At 36.2% G+C, this 15,883-nt stretch overlaps 1 protein-coding gene across 4 annotated transcripts in view; it reads left to right on the top strand.

Moving 5' to 3' along the window:
• Nucleotides 1-15,883, top strand: part of BNC2 (basonuclin zinc finger protein 2) — a 473,281-nt gene that overhangs the window by 195,074 nt on the left and 262,324 nt on the right. The gene's annotated exons all lie outside the window — the stretch shown is intronic.

Here is a 15,883-nt window from a genome sequence, read left to right as displayed (position 1 = left end):
TCTTTTCTTTTTCCTTTCTTTCCACATTTTTTTTTAAATGTATCACTACATAGTTAGCCTCTGAACTGTCATAACTATGTCATTGGAATGTGCATGGTTACTTCATTGTTTCCCTAAGGTCTCCTTTTTAAAAAGATTTTAAAAATAAAGCTTGAAGTAAAAGCAAGGCATTTGTTTTAAAGTTTCCAAACAGAGCTTTGCTTATGGTAAGACTGGTTTCTTTCTTTGTTTGCCTTGGTTTTGTTTCATTCCCCCCACTCCCCCCCCATAAATAAAAGTATCTGCTGTCCCAGCAAAAGTCCTTTCATTCTTCTAGAGTACGTAAGCCCCAAAATCAAACTGATACTAAATTTAGGGGGCCCCTTAGAGCAGCTTAATTGACTTCATGTGGCAGAAAACAGCTTTATTCAGACCTAAGGAGTGGAGAGCAGTTGTGCTGGAATTGCTGCCAGCACAGCGCTGAGGGTCGTTAGAGGAGACAGTTTCAGTTGTCGGGTCTCTCTCTCACTCTCTCACACACACACACACACACACTGTTTCTGCGGAGCTGTGCCTTGGCGTCCTCCCCAGAGTTGCTCCTTCACCGGGGGCCGCGTTTAAGGCAGCTTGGTATGCTGGTTCTGACGGGAAAGCTAAAATGTTACTGCAAGGCCAGTAATAACTGATAATTAATCACAGGAGCCAGCGTCTCTGTACCATGCACTTGGTGATACGCGCCCTGCGTGCTGTAGCTCCTCTTGCACAATTACTTGGCTCTTCTGGGTGAAAAAAGGAAAAAAAGAGAAACTTTCATCTTGGATTCTGCTCAAGCAGGGGAGGGAAGTTCAAACTGAAGCTTTTTAACAGGGTGCCTCCCTTTCCAGAGATGATTTGACTTTTTAAAAAGTAGTTTCCAGTTATGGTCCCACATTGAGTAATAGTAACTGAAGTACTTCCTTGTCCAAAAGAGGAGTTATTAAATGATGTGTGCTTTTTAGTTAGACATTTATAATGCAGGAAATGAGATGAATGAACTCCTATTTACCTAAAAAGCATTGTATTGTACAAAAAGGGAGAAGGTAGTGTCATCAGTTTTTTTTTATAGCTTATAGTAAGAAAATAATCATGAATATTAGTTATAAAAGAACATTTTTGATAAACACAAAACCTGACAGTGGAAATAGTAATCTATAGCAGTTGTCTAGGGGAGAGTTTTAGCAACGTAGCTTAGGCAGGATGAATGTATCTGAGTAAGGTATATTTTGATATATCCTGTAGAGGGACCCTGATTACTGCTGATACAGTAAGCTGGTATAGAAATGTAATCAACATAAGATGAATAAGCAACTCTTTGTGTCTGATGTCCCATTCTTGAAAGTAAAAAGTTCATCTCCTAGTGGAGATGCACATTTCATATGTACTGTGTGCCACGAAGTATATGACTGCTGCTGCACAGGTTATATGAGGTATATGCATATATACTTGATGTATCACACATTGGTTTTTATTGATATTCAGCAATAGAATGTAAAGCAGTTATATAACTTGTGTTGCATTTTTTGTTCAATAGTGAGGTTAGACATTTGGGGTTGTAGGATAGGTTCTTTCCCCTTCAGCTACGAAAGAGTTAACATAACCAGATCCAGATAACGATCAATTGATAAATAGCTATTGCACCACATAGATAGTGTTAGATTGCATGTTTCATATTAGACCTATTCCAAACAGATTTAGATCTACATAGTCTCAGGAGTGCTAGAAAATATTCAACACTAACAACAGAAGAAAACAAAAGTAAATGAAGGACATCACAGTATAGAAGATGCAAAGAATTTGAGACAACTAGTTGATAGACAAGGAAAAACTGGCACATAAACAAGGCTATTACATTTTTGAAAAAATATTAATTATGCTAATGCTTGAGAATGTTAAATGCCTTCTGTGCATTGCTGGACATATGTATGGTCCTGTTTATATTGTTCATGGAGTGGAGGGGGGAAGATATGTAGCATATGACTAAATGCATGGCAGATGCTGCATCAATGTGAATCCTTCCACTGGAATACACACAGTAGCATTGTAAAGGTGGTAATGTTGAACAGATTTATTTTAAAAAGTCTATACTTCACTTGTGTGTTCAAGCATTGTGTTCATAATTTTGTTATAAGATGTTTTTGTTTGTTATCATGAACTAAAATACATTCAGTTCACACACATTTTTCACCAAGCTTTTAAGAGGGGGTGAGTTATTAGTAATGCATTAATCCCTCTCTTAAAGGATAACATTTTATCATCTTTCTGATTCGTTAAATTTGTTAGATCAGCTTGTGCAGACTGTGAGCGCAAACGTGTGACAGTGTCGATCTTCTTTTCTCTCTTAACATTAAATCTTGAGTATCACATTTATCTGTTTTTCATCCATTATAAGATGACTTAATTTTTAGCATCCATCTTCTGAAAATAGAGGTGTTTCACCTTTCATGCCTAGGCTTTGAGATAAATTTTTGTTCACAGTACAAATTATATTTCGTTATCAGATGCACTTCACTCGCAAGAGAAAGTTTACCGTAGGTTTGAATGAAATGTTTAGTGAAAGTTTTGCAGATATATATAGTAACAGAAGAGGTGGTATTATATGTTCTGAATAAAATACTGTGCTTTCTGCACATTTTTTTAACCTCTTCTCTCCCCCGCCCCCCAAACTCCCACCTTTGTAAATCGGTCTCTAGCAGGTTCTGGTACAAAGACTAGAGCAGGACAACAAAAGCAATTTTTAGAAAGACACCTGCAATATTCCTGGGAAAGCTACATATTTGCATGCTACAGAACTTTTTTCTCAACAGCTATAGCAAAACCTTGTAGTAGGACACTACGCGGAAGTGTATTGTGAAAATGTCAGTGTGTTTAGGTTTGATCATCCAGATTTAGGTATCAGTACGTATAGGAGTTCTTGTGTTTGCATTCCTTCTTTGATGAACGCGTTTGATTCTGTTTGTGTGACAATCTGCTCTGGCACAGGAAAATCAGACATCGCATTCCAGAGCAAATTTAGATTTTGTTGGGGGTGGGAGAGATTGGGAAACACAACTTCTAAATTACCTACTAGAAGTTTAAAACATGGCCATATGACTGACTTGTTCTGTCTATGCATCTTTTTTTCAATATAAAAGTATGGTTCTTTTAAAAGGATTATCCCGTTCTGTGTACAGAAGAATAGCTGATAACCTCAAAGGGCATAAATCTTAACTTTTTGAAAGTTATTCTTTGGGTCACTTTGATCAGTGACAGGTCGAGAATGGCCAGAAACCCTTGGTTTCCCTTCCCTGCTCATCTGGTTGAGTCCAGGGCACACACTGCCCATTTTAGTCTGGCAAGAGCTTGTTAACAACAGAAAAGGAGGCCTGGTTTTGATTGATGAAAAAAAAAAAAAAAGCAGGATTTTCTGCTTTCACAAATGTTTTGTGCATTTGTCAGAATAAGAAATGTCATTTTTCTTCATCCAGTTACCTTAGGGGCTGTAATGTTCTAAAATACTTTTAAGTCATTTCTGAAATGAGACCATAAGAGCAATGGCTGTAACCCACAGTGACACAAAATGCCAGACATTTACCTTTGTATTAAAAAGGAAGAATGTTTAACCTGTTTCACATAAAAAGAAGAAACCTTTTCCTGAAGTTTTTTTCCCCACAAGAGTGAAAAGGAGTATATTATTGTTATAAATGGGTCTGTGCATCGTTATATAGTAATTTAGGATTCATTCAATGATGTAACAAAATTAACAACATAATTTCATTGTGTAACTGTATCTTATTAAGGAGCAACTGTCTGACATTCTCTTACAGTTGCTTTGTTTAACTTCATGCAAATATTATTAGTAGTGACATTTTTCTATTGTACATTAGATTCTCTCATTAGCATGATGTGTTAGTTATCACCAGAGAAATCACTTCTAGATAGGTGAGGAGCAGACCAAGAAAACTGAACATAAAATCAATGACTTTTATTAATATAGAAGCATCTATTAAACCAAGAGATGATATAGTAGAGTCCATTTTTTTTCCTCACATAAAATCTTGCTTATTCCAATGAAAGTGCTAAATAATACTTATTATTGAAATACACATTCATATTATAGTGAAATTGTCTCCAATATGCAGTGACTATTGTGAGTTGTTCTAGTGCTCTGCAATCTGACAGTTTCTCAAATTAATGTAGACATAGACACACAAACTGTTTTATTGAATTGGTATTTAAAAAGAGAAATGTGGCTATGACTGACTACATATGTATTGAAGGTAATCTGCTATTTGAATACTTCTGATTTGCTGGTTAAAAGGGATGTATGCAATGTTATCACATATAAAATGCTTGACTATTTATTTTACTGTAACCCTCAAGGGATTTTTTTTAATCCACGTATATATGCAGAGATTACTAACTTGATATTAACACACTATAAATTGCATACATAGATTTACTATTAACACTTTTTGAGGAGATCAACGCTTGCTAGCACAATTGGCTGTTAACTATACTACGCTGGCTATAAGTGACAAAAACTATTGCTCACAATAGTTATTTGGTGTATTTTTTTAAAAATAATTTTAAAGACAAGTTTACCACAATAGTTTCTTCTGTGTATGGATAAGTATCTCTGTGCTGATATGAATTGCGTATAGTTTTAGTCTGTTGGGTTAAAAGGTCTCTCAAGTTACATTACCTTTTTCAGATATATGTTTTAATTTTGTAATTTTTTTAACAATAAATTATAGGTCATCATTCTAGCATTTCATATTATATTAACAAATAAATGATGATGACCTCGGGAGTTTTTTTTTCTCAAGAATAGAAACACTAGAAGATACGGTGTGTGATATAAGCTGAACTTGTGTGTAGCATACACCATCATATGCATGCATATAGGTAGGTAAACAGATACATGAATGGTACACAGTTTAAAACAACAACAGTAGTGAGCTCTTTCTATTCTTGTTTTTATTATTTGCAGGCTAACTTACCTGTAGTTGAATATCTGTGGTATATTTTTCTAGATATATTTTTTGCAAATGTGTGTGTTTTAGATGTTTTATTTGATTATATTGATTATCTTGGAATACCATTCATCATATATTTGTTTAACCTTGTAGAATTTTTGTATACGCACAACTATACAAAACCTACATAATACATATTTGGAAGCCTATATTCTGTATGTATTGTGCATTACATATTTGTATTTAATGTTTTCAAATTTATACTGTGTGTATTTTAGCAGTTATTTATTCATGCATAGATTTATGGAGTTTTGATTAATATAGTGACAGGACAAATTTGGGATATTACAGCAGCAGAGTCTCCTACTCCTGTGTCAGTGTTAAGAGCCAAGGAAAATTCTTCCCTAACTAATTAGATGCTGAGTAAAGCATCTCCAAGAAGTTGGGGCAAAAGTGAATGGGTCACAGCTGAGACAAGATTGCAAGGACTGTAGTGATAGTGAAAGCATTCACGTTTGCCAGGTCATTGTGACACAGTGTGCTGATTGCAAAGGAACACTCTGTACACTGATAGAGAACTGCCGTCATAAACTACAATCAGAAACAAAAGCTTTAGAGAGTTTTACTCTCTTACTAGAAATACTCAGCATGTATGCTATGTGTCACTTTCTTTTTGCAGTTGTTTTCTCACACACTAGTGCTTGTTGCTTTTGTAGAAGGATTTTTCTTGTAGTCTAATGGCTCTTCATAGTTTAGAAAAAAATCCAAACTTGGGGCTCCAACTATAGCCAAGAGGTGGTAAATCACATGGCCTCAAGAAAAAGAAGGATGAAACAGACAGGTGGAGAGAGGGAGAATTCCACTGTTGTTTTCCCTTGATCTTTCCCCTTAGAAAGAGAATCACTATAGCCATGTTATGCTACAATTCAGAAAGCTGTCATTCCAAAATATATGTTGAAAGCTTTTTTATTTTTTCAAAACCCTAATACATTAATGGTTGGTTTTTTAAAAGAAGCTTTATTAAATAAGGAGCTTTATTCTGCTTTTGTTTACAGTTTTTCTAAGCAGCAGGATGGGATCCTCAGCTGCACGGCATTCTTCCCAAATAACATCTAAAATAATAGTCATGCCCCAGTCTGTGGGCAGGCATCTGCTGCATTATTTCTATTCAATGTAGGTTCATATACTGCGCTCACCATTGCGATATCTGATTGCCTCTTTTCCCCTGTTGACATATATGAAGACTGTTTTCTATATGATTTCACTTTTTTGACAGTAAAGGAAATGGTGCAAGTGGTAGCAGATGTCACATAACATTCTGCCACAGAGAGGCAGTCTCCATCAGTGGGTGGGGCATCTAGGAACTGCTTGATTCATGTTGTTGCTTTGTTGCCAGCAACATACTGTTGATGCCATTCTCATTCTGTTGAAAAGCTGCGGCCTCCCCATCCTCTACTGCGGTTGTCTCTCCATATACTCGTGGAAAGGGAGAAAAGGATGTCACCTGCAACTTCTAGGGCCCTGGAGTTGTGAAGGGAAAATGCTATGATTGTTGACAAGATTCTGTGTTCATAAAAGAATGCAGAGGACAGTAAGGTTTTATTGTCAAATGAATAATGCTAGTTTAGGGAAAGCAAGATGGGAAGTGAGGAAATGCACATAGTGCCTGTCATTAAAAGTGAAATTTACCATCATCACCCAAAGGTAAATTGCGTGTGGCATTTGAGGTGTTTCTTATTTAAATATGGTGAATGCCACAAGTACCTCAGTAAAGGCAAATGCTGTGATGTGTCTATCTACCCCTTGATGATGTGCCCCTTATAGTAGAATTTGAGTGGTGTGGTAAATGTCTCGGGATTTTAATGATGACCACTGTGTCTGATATTGGGGGGAAAAAAGCTATGATCCTCCTCCTCCTCCCCACAATAATTTTGATCAGCTCAGTTTAACCTAAGACAATCTGCCGAGAAAGTTATTTATTAATTTAAATTCTGTTTTAACAACAGACCGACAACTTTCTCTCAAAGTTTCAGAGAACAGAGTGAATTAATCGATTCTGAATATGTATATTTCCTCTCTTAACTTTCTAGCATATTTCCTAAAGAGCACACCACCTCTGGAATGGAACACTTCCGACTTCGTATAATTTAAATGAGAATGACGTATGGATGATAAATCCAATCTCTGAACACTAATAAGAGTAAAACACTATCTAAAAGGCCACCCCCATTCAAACCTGTACTTACCATTGATGTCTGCTTAAGTCCCCATCATGCATCCCGGGCAGGGTATAGTTTAATAATAGAATCACCAGTGCCAGCAGTTTAGTCCTCTGAGTGGGAGTTGTGACTAGGGGTCCAATCCTGTAAACCTTCTGTGTGTTGAACTTGCCTGAAGTTAATCTGTGGATGGCTCACAAATTAGGGCCCTTCACATGTAGAAAAAGAAAAACATCTCTTTGTTTCTAGCGTTTGTGTCTTTTAATCTTGTCTGCTGTTCAAATATAGATACCAAACAAACAAAAACCTTAGAAAGGTATATGTCAATGCTTTTCTCAATGAAATCTGAAACCAGGTGAGTATCTCCTAGCTCTCTGTTTTGTTACAATCCTAAGATTCTTCTAGGTTCACGGTTAAAGAACCTAGTCAGGTCTGAGTTTTTGAGGGAACCTGGGCCTATCTATGATTTTGTATATAAGGGAGATTAGTATTACATGATATACACCAGAAACCAGGCAAAACTTGGTTGGGTCCACTCAGTTTCCTTTTGAAATTTTGAATTTGAACCAGAAACCCTCAAAATGAAACTTTGGAATGAGCAATATCATGAAAGGTGATAACATAAAATTGGAGGGGGAAAGCTAGCAGGAACTCCTGCCGACTGAAATCACCACGTTTTGCATAGCTCTAATAGTGACCCCCACCCAAAAAGCTGGTATCTCTATTAAGTCTTCCAGATGATATCCAGTTTTGACTTTTTAAAAGTTCGGAGTTCTTTGTTGCTTCTGCATTAAAAACTCATAGATATGAACGTCACATTTTTACACAAGGATTGATTTCCCTTCAGCATATCCAATACCCCATGCGTTCACAAAGCGTAAGGCCTTATGGACTCGGCTGCTGTTTTATTGCTGTTTTCTGAGGGACAGCTTTTGAGATCTTGTTGCCTCTGTATAAGGAAGATGGTAAAATGTCCCTTTATGAGAGACAACTAATTTATTTCTCTCACCATCCTTTTCCTCTCTTTTCCTAATATCTGTTGCTCTCTGATGTAAAATTAATACAAATCTGCTGTTTAGAAGTAATAGAAATAATACATCAACCTTGGTGCTAAATTACTTTGGGGAAAGAGGTGAGGGAGGGGAAATGTCATTTCTAGAGGTATTTAGGTGATGACATGCAAAGAGTCCAGTGTTTTGCTATGTAAGTGTGCCTGTGAGTGAAGGCATGATAAAAATGTGTGATCAGATGCCATGGCTTATCATAGGAGGGTGCTGAAAGGCAGCTCAATTTGATCTCTACTTTGTATAAGGAAGAATCTAGCTTTAGCAAGGTGTTGCTATTATTACTATTTAAAATTAAAAAAAAAACCCAGCCTATCAAAAACATGAGCATTCATTTTCATTTGTGAAAACATTAAAAACAAGGAAGAAGGTAAAATGTAATGAAAAGGTTGATTAAAAAGAGATTTGTTTGCCATAACCTTGTAGGCAGCAAATAACTTGGGCATCAGTGAGTTTGTTCAAAAATAATTTAAAATGTAAACCTGACATCACGTGTGCAGACTGGATTCTTAATTGATAGTACATGTACTGAGTGACAGTTGTTTTGAGTTGTAATAAATCTCTCTAAAAGATCAGTTTATAAGACAGACACCTTTAAAATAGTTGGGAAAGTGGAAGGCATGTGGAAAAGGTATCCTCAGAAATGGTACCTGCTATATTTTGAATAGGAGGTGTGGGTCTTTCAACGTAATTGAGATAGGCTTAAGTGGCTGTTTGTTCTCCAGAGAATTTATTCAAGACATTTGATAAGAACATCTGAAGTAGATGTTGGTGTGTGTTGGGGATGGGGTGGGGAGGGGGAGAGGGGGATCACAAATTAATGAAGACTATACATGGAAAGAAATAATTACTTCCAGCTGGCTTTATATAATAAAACTACTATTAAAATGAGAGGCTCCATTAGCAAGACTTTAATTATATATTTTCTTGGATTTCCAAATAAATATCATAGACTTTTAAAAGCATAATACTTAAAATTAGTTGAAGTGGCTGTTGTTTTCCTAATAAGGCATAAATAAAAAGATGTACCCACCATTCTACCCTGCATTAAATGCCCTACAGCAGTTGACATTGTTGGAATGCCTCCTGCAGCTGGTGGCATATGACTGTCATTTGCAGGCAGGATATACAGAGAGTTTACACAATGGGGGCATTCATGAAAGTGTTCCTCATCTGAGATTCCTGCAAGCTCTCATTTTATTGACCCTGTCAGAATTTAACTGGTAGGCTGTCAAATTATGTGTTGCTTTATCTAATATTAGTTTTTCTTTTAAATTAGAAATCATGTTGGGGAGGGGCTTGGGGGAATCAGGTAAGGAAAAGAAATAGCTTAACTCTCAGGTTTATTGTTTTATAAACCAAGAAAAGAACACTAGCTGTATGAGAACTTGTTCATTTGTGCTGCTTTAGATTGTGAGGATTCTAATATTCTGTTCTTTTTGCAGGAATAAACTGTGCTTTATTTAGTTTTCTGTAAAACTCCAAGTCTTAAAGCCCCTTTGCTTAATCACTATATGTCTTGAATGTAAGGCTAACCTTGGTGCCTAAGCAGATTATAGTTGATTCTAAATATCTGATTTATAAAACACTTTACTCTTTGACTACATGTCTATCAGGGTACAATGTTCTCTAAACAGAACAGAAGAAAAGATAGTTAATCATAGAACTTTGATGTGCCCTTGTGCAAAACTCCATAAAGAAGTACCTTTACACATAGGGGCTTTATAATGTGCCACAAACTACACCTTAATCTGAGAAGGGTAGATAACTAAAAACATTCTTTATAGCACATTGGCTGCATTTTGTATTTAGTTGTATTATAGCAAAACCTCCCTCCCGAAAATCAGGCGGTGGAGCATCAACATCAGGGAGAGAGCCAGTTTCAGTCACAGACTCAGGGTGTCAAAACCTCTGGCTTCATGTAGGTAGGCATGTTGTAAGAATAATGCTCTCATCATAGTGAGTTGTCTGGTTCTTTTTAATAGACTCCTCCTTGTCCATCAGACGATCAGTTTTAACCCTGGTGTTCAGCCCAGAAAAGGAGAGACTGAGCAGATTGATGAGATTATTTTCATTATGATAAAGTGTTAGTCTGTGGATATCAGGAACTCCATATTACTTCATGCAAAAGTCATAATTTTCATAGATTTCTAGGTTGTTGTATTTCTTACTGAAATATAACATGGCATCATCTGTCTGTTTGCCGTAAATGGTGCCCATCGCTACAGTATTTGATTTTATTTCATGTATATAATTTTTTAATAAGAAGAAACCCAGAAAATATATAAGTGAAGAGTTGTTTAGCTGCACAATAAATACTGTCTTTGTATTAAGAAATTTCTGTGATTGTATAGTTGACTTTCTGTCTCATGCCATGTGGACATTCCTATTTCAATGATCTCTCTACTCCTGTTCCCCCCCATCTCCACCAATGCCCAAGACACGTAAAATAATTTTTAACACACTTCCAGGTAAAAGAATCTGTGTAGAATAGAACTAACCATTTTGCAGAATTTCATAATACATCATAGGCTCCTTTGCAAGGTGTCCATTTTCATCACAGGAGTAAACAGCAAAGTAAAAAGAGAACTGGCAACACAGATTCATTCTCTTGCAAATAAACCTTCCCCTTCCTCCCCAATAACATTTCTGTATACTCTTCTTTAGGTTTTTAAAATAAAGTTCAGCAAAAAGAGCTGTGATATAGAAATAGCACTTGGCAGATGTAAGATAAAACAGCAGCAGCTTAGAAATGTTAACAAATGTAAGATCTCTTAGACAAAGAGTGTGAATTTACACTGCAAGCAAAATTAAATCCTCCAAACTTTTTGTTACAGAGGTATCATGTCATTGTTTTTACAGGAATTTGAGGAATTAAAATTCAAATGAAACTGCGACTTTTGTTTTTCAGCAGAAATGTCTTTCTTTTAAAGGAGCTAGTCCCATTAGTTCCTCCTTAGCTTAATCACCGAAGGAGACAAGTAAAAGGTCAGACTTAGAGTATGACAAGAGCATTGTAAATAAAGACGGTAAAAAGTGGTTTGTGAACTTCCTACTCCATCAAACTACCTGACAGTCTAGTTAAAGAAATATCTTTTTACTAAGCTCTCTCCTCTCTTAGGGGAGAGAATAGTCAAACATTCATTTCACTAATATGAGACAAAAACATGGTGTTCCAAATCCTCAGGTGGGTAAAATGGTGCAGCTCCAAAGTAGAACTGCACCATTTTATACACCAGAGGATTTGGCCAAAGTCCCTAACCATGCTCCCGTTCCAATCAAAGGAAGTATTGCGGGAGGAGAATTGGTCTAAGGGCCCAGTTCTACTATTCTTATTCAGACACGATGCCTGCTGGTACCTTCTGGCAGATACTCGTACCTAGTAAAGGCATAGCAGAAGTATGCAATGAAAGGAAAAAGAACTATAGCAATGTCTTTTTTTCCTTTTTCTTTTGAGGTATTAATGTTTATTTTTGAATAATGGAATATTTGCATAATTGCATAAAATCCAAGTTTTTAAAAATTTTAGTTATGTTAAAGAGCAAGAGAAACTTGGTATCATAATTTGATTTTTGTAATGTCTGCTGGGCTTTTTTTTTTTTTTTTAATTTATTTGACTGATGAACACTCCCCAATTTTTTTCACTTTGGAAGAAAACTTGATTCATATATAAGCACATATATATGTACATTTATATATTAGTCTCTATGTACTTGAGTAATGAAACATATTTTCAAATCCAGTGGAAGTAAATATTTTGTCTAACTGCTGGTCTGCTAAAATAAATTTGAACAATGAGGCCCGAAAAATAAAAGCTACAGGCAACATTTCTGCATCTTTTACGTGAAACTTCCTTCGACATGAAAAACATACTTTTCCATATCCTCTTTTTGCTCTGTTCCAATGCCTGAAAATACAAAAGTCAGATATATAAATTTATCTGCAATTCATTATGGGTGCAATATTGTACTTGCAAATTTGGAAGCCATTTAAAAGAAATCTGAATATGGCAATAAACACTTTACTCCTTTGATTGCTATCAGTTTTAATAATGTTCAAAGACATTTTTAAATTGTACTCTTTTTGTGTGTGTGTGTGCGCGCACGTGTGTGTGTGTTTAAATTATTTAAATAAATGAAATGATGGAAATAGTATGGAATTGCAAAATCAGGATCTATTCCTAATTGTTCTCCTCTACTGCCCCCTACCTCTTCCAAAGTTCAGGCGTGTTCAGAGATGTGGCATTTTGAGTCTATGCAATCTCTAACATATACATTTCTGTACATCCACCAACTGTGAAAAGAAAACCGAGTAAATGTTTCATTAGGGAAGTAGGAGAGGAGAGGTGGGTGCAGATAGCAGCTGGAGCCTGATACGTGTTTTCTCTTCTGTGGCACCATTTTGTTGTTGATGTGGGAATGTAGCGAAACAGTGGCTGCAGCTGCTTCGCTAAATAAGGATCCACAAAACTTCCAGCTGTGAACATATGATTCATCCTTCCCTGCACAAAAAATATGTTTCCTTCTATCCCATTATGTCCCATATTTGATTTTTATCACACAACTGTTACCTGACTAAATCTCATCCACATGCTCTTTATCCATCCTGTAAACCCTTTTTTCTCCTTTCAATTAGGCTCACAATACTCCCCCATCCTCTATGCAGAGATTCCACATTAAAATAATACTGCATCCTCATAAATAATTTTTTAATGAATCAAGTACATGAATAATGTATCTTATTAACCAGCCTAACGTAGATTCTGTACAAATCTACAGAAAATCCAACTAGTCCATTCATGAACTATTTATCTTCAATTTAATCGTGTAATCCCCAAACTGGTATTTCTTTCATTCAGAGTTCATTCTGAACTTTTGGATATTTACATCATAAAAATGAGTAAATAAAATTAACTGTTATACATTTTCTTTGGTATTAGTAGTAGTAATCATTACAAGTATCTGTTGGAAAGAGTTTCTCCTCATCATAGTTTGACATGCTTTTTTTTTTTTTTTAAAGGTTTAAGAATTCAAGACATTCATATAATCAATGATAGTCTTTACAAAAAGGGGGACTCTGCTGGTTTCACTGAAATTGGTTGCAAAACTCTCATTGATTTATTTCACAGGGCCCCAAATAAATGGATGATTATTAAAGAAAGAAAAAGTTCTTTTATCCCTTTCCTGTTTAGACCTGAAATAAGGATGTTTCGTGTAAGGGTTTCTGTTTAGACCTGAATTGAGGGTGCCACCATTGATGATCTCACTAACATCTGCATCAGTGTAAGTAGTTCAGGGAATGTATTTAAGACCCTGTGCACACAATGGTAGCTGCAACCATGTTTAATACAGACTTTTTTTTTTTTGTAGGGCTTTAACCCTGGTAGCTGAATTATGCTATATATACCTTCTTTAGTTAGTTGGCTCTAATACAGCTCTCAGAAACATGATCCCTGCCTGTCTTGGTTGGGTAAGTGTGGCTGCTGGTTAGCTCCATTCTAGTCACGGTATTCTTAAAGCTTTAGATGTTTAGGGATGTTATTGAATGTTTGAACAAAACACAGAAACCCAAACGTGAGACAGTCACTGGCTTGCTGGATGGCCATACACAAGTCATTTAATCTCATTGCCTCCATTTTTCACCTGTAAAATGGGGATAATAATTACATACCTCAAATGATATCATGATAATTAATTTGGCTCTTAAAGTCCTAAGTTTTCTTCTTCTTGGCTTTTGCAGGTTAATGCTTTTAATTCTAATGCAGACTTAAAATGTCATGTTTGAAACTGAAAAGTTCGCTTTTAGATGATTAAGTTGCTGTATATATAATGTGGGAATGCCATTATTTCCATAACAATTGTGATATCACAGTTGTTCATGTAGAGGATTGTGGTTTCATTGAATGAAGAAGAGATGTGTCATGTGAGAGAGAGGTTTCCAGTAGTAAGTTTGCAGAGTAAATATTTATCTCTCTTTATTAAAAAACAAACAAACCATTTAGGTTGTGCAGAATTAGGTTTCTGGTGTTGTCTATTGTGTTAAAGGGGGCATGTAAAGAACTAGTCTGCTCATAATTGAAATTCTCCAGGCAAATCAGATATGAACATTTTTCAACAGAACAGGTAATTAATTACTTTGTATTTTAAATTGAAGGTCATTGTGGTATTGATTTCTGTGGGAACAAAAGGAAAAAAATCTTGTTAAAATGATGGGTAAACTGGGTCCTAGGTGCTCCTAGGTGATATCTGGGGTATCATTTAGTTGAACCACTGGTCAGTGTCAAATTCCAATCAGAATGCAGATATCTGTAGTCTAAACATAACAAGGTGTTGGTTTATTTCCAAAACTATAAAGGAGAGGTTAACTGGAGAAAAGACCAGAGATTAACAGTTTTACAGTTAACTCAGGTATTTTCAAATCAAGTGACTGGTGCTGCTTGTAACGAAGCATCTGTAAAGTGTGTCAGTATGACGTTGGTATGCCATGTACAAGAAGTTCAATGTCAACACAGCTGTGACTTACCACTTTTAGAAACCTCTCAACTAGGAATTAGATAAAATATCTTTAATTTGGGCAAGGGGTTGGGGGAGAGAGCAGGGAGGGGAACACCATTTTAGATGCTATTAATTTTCACAAAATAACATTTGTGTGCTTTGCCTCGCCAGATAGTCTACAGTGCTTTTTCCTCATTTCACATGCCAAGCTGTTTTTACATTATCATTTCCTTCTCGGCTATGTTTATCTTTTCTGAAAATGGTGAAATGTAAGCTATTCCAGACTGGGTGGGTGGCACACATTTGCACAGTACCTTTTAAAACACAGAGCGAGCATTTTATTTGGGTTTTGCAAACCACTGAGAGAACTCAATGCAGCTGCTCTCATTGCATCAAAGCAATGCATGTAAAAATCTCACTTTCTATTCTAAATAAACCTGTTGAGTCAGATATTTCCGGGCTGACATTTTTTGCAAAGGAGGGACAGTGGCATTGGGCATATACATTAATCCTTAGTGTTCCACCAAACCACTTCATTTTTTTATGAGCTTGTAAGAGTGCCCATCCTTAGCAAAATACCAAGTTAAAACATGTCATTTTGAAATTACGTACTTGTCTTTAATCCAAGGGCAACTCTTAATGGACTGTTTTACTGTAAGCAGTTGGTAAAGCAGCAGTTTAGCAGTGAGTAGTTCTTCTGACCCATTATTACTGTCACCTCTACTTCTCATTCCCTGTTAGATCCAGTAGTGGAACAAGGGTTGTGTGTTTAAAATCTGAAGTTGTTGAGTCAGTGGTCAGGCAGATGCTGCATGCGTTAATCCTATACCGGCCAGAACTAATTTGGAAAATGTTGAGATTTCCTTTTAAGTGTGTGTAAAGTGCAACTTGTCAACAATCCCATATCTTCCCATATTTTTACCCTATTGATTGCCTCCAAAATAAACAGCAGAGGTGGGCAGGTAAGGGTAAAGAGCACACATAACATGATGCCCATTTCTTTTGTGTAATGAAAATATTAAACCAAGAAATGTGATATTGTTGTGCTGCTTGCATTTGGTATGATCCTAGGGCCTTATCCTGCAAGGCACTGCGTGCCCTCCACCAATAGCACTTAGCATTTCACAGGACCG

The sequence above is a fragment of the Natator depressus genome, chromosome 5 (genome assembly GCF_965152275.1).
Source record: "Natator depressus isolate rNatDep1 chromosome 5, rNatDep2.hap1, whole genome shotgun sequence".
In the NCBI taxonomy this organism is placed as follows: Eukaryota; Metazoa; Chordata; order Testudines; family Cheloniidae; genus Natator; species Natator depressus.
The sequence above is the reverse complement of the archived record's forward strand: the minus strand, read 5'-3'. Positions and strand labels throughout refer to the sequence as shown.